We start from the raw sequence: 7591 nt of genomic DNA, 5'->3' as shown, positions 1-7591 counted from the left end.
TGCAGTGAAGGTGGATCAAACACCTGACCTTCAGATCTTCAGTCTGACACTCTCCCAACTGAGCTATCCCCGCTTATTAATAAACTTATTAAATTAGTTTTACATATTGCGTGGTACGCCCAAGCCCACGCTCCACGCATCACCCACGCCCAAGCCCACGCTCCACGCATCACCCACGCCCAAGCCCACGCCCCACGCCCCACACCCACGCACCACACCCACGCACCACTCCCACGCACCACCCCCACGCACCACCCCACGCACCACTCAATTGCATACCACGCATTTCAATTACCCACGTGAAAATGTTCACAAACCATTCAGTATAAGGAAAGACTATACATTTCTCGGATCAAAACATTTCAAACAAAAACAATAGAACTAACTAAAGCATAAACCCTAAACTAAATCCCTAAAACCCTAAAACTTTCATACTTAACATCCAAAAACAGTAAAATCATCGGGGAGTAGTCGAACTAACCTTAGTAATGCTGGGCGAACGTCGGGCTCAACGTCTCCAGGACTTGGCGATCGTCGGGAGTTGTCCTGGAAGCGTTTGGCGATCAACGGGTAGTTGAGCTCGAGGGGTAGGCATCCGACGATCGTGGGGGAGTCGGGTGGGGCAGGAACTGTCGTGGGGGAGTCGGCTTGGGGTGTGGGGTGTGGGAGTCGTAGGGGGAGAGCAACCGGGAAGCCGTCGGGGACTGTCGCCGGGGGAAGGGAAGAGGGAAAAGAAAAAACGGGTAGAAAGGGAAATGGAAGGAAAAGGAAGAGGAAGAAAAAAAGAAAAAACGAAAAAAAAGAAAAAAAATGTAAATATGTTAGTAAGGGTAAAAATGGATTTTTTTTTTAAAAAGGTTAAAAATAAAAACTGAATTTAGTAAGGTTAAAAATGAGAATGATTCTCTCTTGAGGGTCATTTGATCAATTTCCCTTTAAGGTATACCAAGAAATAAATATTACCATCATTAAATAATTTTCCACCCCTAAATTTAATTATAGTCATTCACAGCGATAATTTATCATCCTTTCTTCACTCTTTTATTTATAATTTATAAAAGAATGTTTATAATATATATTTGTTTGTTTATAATATTAATATAATTTTATTTTTTAATTAATTTTTTTATATATATTTATAAATTATTTAAGTTTTAAATATTATTTCATTTAAAAAAAATTCACTAAAATTTCTTAATTGGAAAAATGGTTTAAGAGACCAAAATAACTTTAGATTCGAGTTCTCCTTAATTAATATATATATATATATATATTAATATTTTAATAAATTATTAACAACATAAATAACAATTAATCACAATTCAAAAATAAAATAATAATACATCAATTATTTGGTTTTTAAATTGATTTATTAATTAACTTTTAACTTTTTTTTATTAAGCCTTGTTTGATCTTTAGTGTTTTTTTAAGAAACTTTTATCTGGCCATCACTTCGTCCATTTAACAATTTTTAATATCTATCAAAAATATTAAAATTACTTTTTATTTAATTATTTTAAATAAATCTATCATTCAATAGAAAAAAATAGAGATATTTTCTCAATAACCACTTAAAATAACCACTTAAAAACAGAATTTTTAAAAATAACTCAAATTTGCTGTTCCAACTGATAGGTTACATTATGTACTATCTTCACAAAAATTAATTATTTTAAAAATAAGTCAAAAATAATAAAGAGAGAAGGAAAAGTCCACATATTTTGTGAATATGTTAAAAAATGAAACATAAATTTTAGAACAGCAGATCTTATCTCGGTTTTTTAAGAGAACCATCGTAAAACCAAAAAAATAAAAGATAACGAGCACTTACTCGTGTTAAGTGTTTTATGTTATATAAATAATTTTAAATAATAATAATAATAATAATAATAATAATTAATATATATATATATATAATTTTAAAATAAATTTATTAATTTATAATTTACAAAATTTAATAATTAGTACACAAATATTATATTATTACATGTAAAATTATATAACTTAAAAAATATTTATCATTTATATAAATTTTTTAGTTATATATATATATATATATATATATATTAATCTTACTTTATTTATACTAAGATTGAGTACATTTTTAAATATATATAATTTTTAGTTTTAAGTTTTATTCAAATGTGGTGTCAATTAATTTATTTTTTAAATATTTTATAATATTGAATAAAATAATATTTTAAATAAAAATTTATATAAATAAATTTTGGTGAAAATATTTGTTTATATTTAAAAATATTTTAAACTAATTTTGATAAAAAAACAATATAAAAGAGAGAAAAATAAAATAAATTAAAGATAAAATATTATATATATATATTTATATTGTAACCATTAAAAATATACACGTAAATTTATAAAATTAAAATAATTATTTTAATTTATCTTTGAATAAATAAAATCAAAATAATTAACTCAAAGCCAAAACTCAATCCAAACAATTAATTAAATAGATTATTGTGAAAATTAAAGCTTAAATAATAAAAAATATTATTTGGAATAAATGTTATACTCATTTATCTCAAAATAATTTTACAAAAAAATATTAAGATATTAAAATAAATAATTTAGGATGAAATGAGGTACCCATTTCATTCCCAAAATTATTTATTTAACCCTAAAATATACAAAATAAAATAAAATAAATTTTAAAATATTTGGCATATTTATTTTAATATTTTGTTTATGCAAAAAAGATAAAAATTAAAGCTAAAAGGGTGAAAGAAAAATTAATTTCAAACAAACCCTTAAAATTTTAAAATAAAAAATAAAATCGTAATCGGGTGTAACCGAAATCATGGAGGAAGACTACAGCGGAAACCGCGTCCATCAGATGGACGCTAGAATCTCATTCAACTCCCATGAAGCACCCACGTAGTCGCGATAGCCGTGGAAGCGTGCACCTGCACCGCACTAGATCCATTAACTCGGACGTTAGTGCCGTCCATTAAAACGTAACGGAACGCTCGCGTTTTGACATACCGTTGACGGAACGCCATGTGAATGCCAAAACATGCCCGAAACAGTGTTATTTCTACCGCCACCTTCATCTTCATCGCGACCACCAGAGGGATAAGGATGTTGTCCCATCTTTGAATTCTCAAAGATAGAATTTAGCCTATAGTAAACCATTTCGACTAATTCAAAGGTTGAAATGATCACCTACCACGGTGATTATTTCTCCTACATCAATAGGGATGATTCTTCCCTATTTCATTAAGTGGCCAGAAGAACAACCAAAACACCATTAATGACGTTTGGCTGATTCGATCCACTTGAAGCCTCCACCGACTTAGGGATGCTATAAATAGCCCCCCGAATCATTCCGAAGGCAAGAGATAACATCTCAAGCCCTAAATTAAAAGTTTTCAAAAATCCGACATTGAAACTCAAAGCTTTTGATTTTTCGAAAGTTTTGTATAAGGTTCTAAAACTTGGATCTAGGCTTCCCTAAGGTCTAAGGAGTGTTCTACAATCCTTGGTAAGCTTCCAATCATCCCTTAATTCATACTTCTAGTTTGAAATTAAAATTTTTATATTTCTGTTTTCATAAGCTTGTATGTTGTCTAGTTATTGAATTTTATGGTTGGAAATTGATCTTATGACCATTTGTGAGCTTCTTATGAAGGCGGTAACCGATCGATCGATCTAAAAAATAAAAATCCAAATTTAAATTTAAAAAATCAAAAATATGGGTTTGTTGTTCTTAGGATAATTCTCTTGAGTCACAACCCAAAAGCTTCCCAACATGATTGTAATAATGTTGGGCAACTGTTTGGATCATGTTTGATCCATCCCGATCATGTTTGATCCATCCCGATCATGTTTGATCAAAATCAAAATGATCAAAATCATTAAAAATTTCGAGTTCTCAATTTGGGTTAAAACAATCAACTAGTTTTCTTGTTTGGATACCAATCAAGTATATGAGATATAAGAAAGCTTTTGGGTAACTCATTTCTTCTCAAAACAGTTTTAAAATAAAAATATTAATTTTTGATTGCAAACTGTTTTGAATGATTTGATCATCATCCATGTTGATTGATATATTGAGATGATGTTCAACATGCTTCTAAGAGCTTTATGAAGCTACCCAAGCCCTTGGATAAAAAAATACAAGCTAAAAAAAACAAAATTACAAAACCTGCACTTTTGTGTTCTTGAGAACCGAGTGGTCTGACCGACAACCATCGGTCCAGACCGAGACCTAGGACCGAGAAGCCCGACCGATGATTTTTATATCAAGGACTAAGAGGTCTAACCTAGGACCGACATGTCTAAATCTAAGACTGATGAATCTTTACCCTGACCGAGAATTCTCAAACCTAGGACTAATGAGTGGGTTTATACACCCAGATTGATGATCTCAGCCAAGGACCGAAAGTCCTTAACACCTAGACGGAGGGACTTCAGCACTCTAACCGAAGATATTGAGTCTTGACCGAGAGGCTCCTCGACTTAGACTGAGGGATTTTAGACCCCGACCGATAAAAACGAACCGAAGGCCTAGGACTCTGATCCTAAGGTCTGTTTGGTTCAACTTTTCAAAATCCAAAATTATTTTTGTAATTTCAGAATCCCAAATCATTTTTAGAAAATCTTGAGTGATTATAAAATGATTTCAAAATATTTTTGGGATTTTTCCACAAAAAAAATATTTTTACTAAGGTCTGTTTTGTGTTTATTTTTAAACTTTAAAACCCTTAAAAATGACTGATGTTCTTAAAGTATAATCCTCCCTACTTATCATCAACAACAAGTACCATCATTTAAATATTATTGCTTAAATAATACTAAAATCTAGGGGTGTAAATGAGTTGAACCGCTCGTGAGTGCCTCGGTCAAAGTTTGATTCGAGTACGGTCAAAATCCAATTTGAGCCGAGCTCGAGCTAGCTCGTTTATGATTCGATCTTAGGTAAGACTCGCTTGATGGCTCGTCGAGATTTTTCGAGCATAATCATATAATTTTGTTTATATTATATTTTACTTTTTAATCAAAATTTAAACATACCCATAAGACTATTTATGGGCTTATTGTTTATGGACCACCCCAAAATATACTTAATAAATTAAAAAATATATGTTATATAATACTTATAAGGAAATAAATAGATTTGATATTAATTTAATTACATAAACATAATTTTTTAAAGTCAAATCAAAATGTAATTATACTGTAATATTATTTAATATATGCAATCTCACTGTATTATGTTTTATAAGATATAAAATTATTTTTATTTCACTATAAAGTGTTTTATTTTTCAAAATAAATATAATAAAGTCTAATATGTTTTCAAGTTCATCTTAAATACAATACAAGATTTGAAATTATTCTTCTCAAACTTGCTCGAACATGAATAACTCCCTTAGGTATTCTACGTGTATTTTTACGTAAACCAATACATCTATTCTTACGTGAACCAAGTCCTGGTTGAGGATGAGTTACGGGGGCTTAAAACAAAAAAATACGCAGAGGGTTGTATGGTCCGATGAATGGACTCTCGACTTCCATTATATTTTTTTAATATAAGAAATTAATATATAAATTGATAGGATCGGTGTTACCAATAGAGACTAGGGTCTGACTATTGTGAACAACTTATGATAAATTTTTCGATAATAATCTTGTGAGTGATTAATATCTATTTCTATTCTTTGCAAATTCTCCAAACTCTTGAAACAGATTCAAGTGCGGAAGTGTTTGTTGGATTTAAAGCTTTGAACAACTGAATGTAAAATGGAAGAAAATAGGAACACTAGGAGTTTTATGGATGTTCAGAGATAAAACTCATACGTCGTCACCCCTTCTTCCACAACCGAAAGGATATCCACTAAATAATTTGAATCAAATACAACTCACTGATCTAGCTAACTCTATGTTAAACAAAACAACATTTGTTTAACTTACAATACTGAGATTTCTCATAGAAAGAACATTATTACAATGTATTCACAACTAGACAATATGTGTTGAGTAGAGTGTATTTTTGGACTTGTGTAAAAACTGACTGTTCAACCGTTGTCCTTGAGCTTCTATAAATAGATTAAGTGCACCAACGGTCAAATATTCTTTGAGGACACGTGGCATGTGTCCATTAGACGATCGCCTATAGTACAAGAGTACAACAAGCTCTAAATAATTTGATCATGACCGTACTCAACGAGTAGTGCATCGAATATCCTCTAATCTTGTCTTGTAGTGTAAATACGGTTGAGGAATATTCGCGTACGTGGCGTTCATTCATTGATGGAATTAGATGGCTTGTCAGATTGATGAAAGAAATGGAGCAGGAAACTAATTGATCGTGGGTAGACAAATGCTTCCTTTAGACAGCTGCTAAGGCAAGGCATCAGACGTTCTTCTTCAAACCGCGTCTGAATGAGTTAGACGTCGTCTAACTACGCTTCCCTTCAGACCGCGTATGAAGGAGGTAGACCTCACCTAACTACGCTTCCCTTCAGACCGCGTCTGAAGGAGTTAGACCTCATCTAACTACGCTTCCCTTCATATCGCGTCTAAAGGAGTTAGACCTCGTCTAACTACGCTTCCCTTCAAACCGCGTCTGAAGGAGTTAGACCTCGTCTAACTACGCTTCCCTTCCGACCGCGTCTGAAGGAATTAGACCTCATCTAACTACGCTTCCCTTCAGACCGCGTCTGAAGGAGTTAGACCTCGTCTAACTATGCTTCTGTTCAGAACCCGCCTGAAGGAGTTAGACCTCGTCTAACTACGCTTCCCTTCAGACCACGTCTGAAGGAGTTAGACCTCGTCTAACTACGCTTCCCTTCATATCGCGTCTGAAGGAGTTAGACCTCGTCTAACTACGCTTCCCTTCAAACCGCGTCTGAAGGAGTTAGACCTCGTCTAACTACGCTTCCCTTCCGACCGCGTCTGAAGGAGTTAGACCTCATCTAACTACGCTTCCCTTCAGACCGCGTCTGAAGGAGTTAGACCTCGTCTAACTATGCTTCTGTTCAGAACCCGCCTGAAGGAGTTAGACCTCGTCTAACTACGCTTCCCTTCAGACCACGTCTGAAGGAGTTAGACCTCGTCTAACTACGCCTCCCTTCAGACCCCATCTGAAGGAGTTAGACCTCATCTAACTACGCTTCCTTCAGACCCCGTCTAAAGGAGTTAGACCTCGTCTAACTACGCTTCCCTTCAGACCTCGTCTGAAGGAGTTAGACCTCGTCTAACTACGCTTCCCTTCAAATGGAATCTGAAGGAGTTAGACCTCGTCTAACTACACTTTCCTTCAGACCCCGTCTGAAGGAGTTAGACCTCGTCTAACTACGCTTCCCTTTAGACCCCGTCTGAAGGAGTTAGACCTCGTCTAATTACGCTTCCCTTCAGACCCCGTCGGAAGGAGTTAGACCTCGTCTAACTACGCTTCCCTTCAGACGGAGTCTGAAGGAGTTAGACCTCGTCTAACTACGTAAGACGACTAAGATAGTCTGCTTTAGATCGCGTCTATAGTAGCATTGTCTTTTATATTTGTTCCTGCATAAAACAAATAGACAACTCAACTTTCTCATAATAACATCATCAAAATTATGTTCTAGAA

The 7591-nt window shown here is 33.6% G+C and overlaps 1 non-coding gene across 1 annotated transcript; it reads right to left on the bottom strand.

Moving 5' to 3' along the window:
- TRNAF-GAA lies at positions 1 to 73 on the bottom strand. The gene has a single exon. It is a non-coding gene; the product is annotated as a tRNA-Phe (tRNA).
- Between the last annotated feature and the right edge of the window lie 7518 nt (positions 74 to 7591).

Source organism: Impatiens glandulifera, chromosome 1 (assembly GCF_907164915.1).
Source record: "Impatiens glandulifera chromosome 1, dImpGla2.1, whole genome shotgun sequence".
Taxonomy (NCBI): Eukaryota; Viridiplantae; Streptophyta; class Magnoliopsida; order Ericales; family Balsaminaceae; genus Impatiens; species Impatiens glandulifera.
This window is presented reverse-complemented; position numbering and strand designations above follow the sequence as displayed.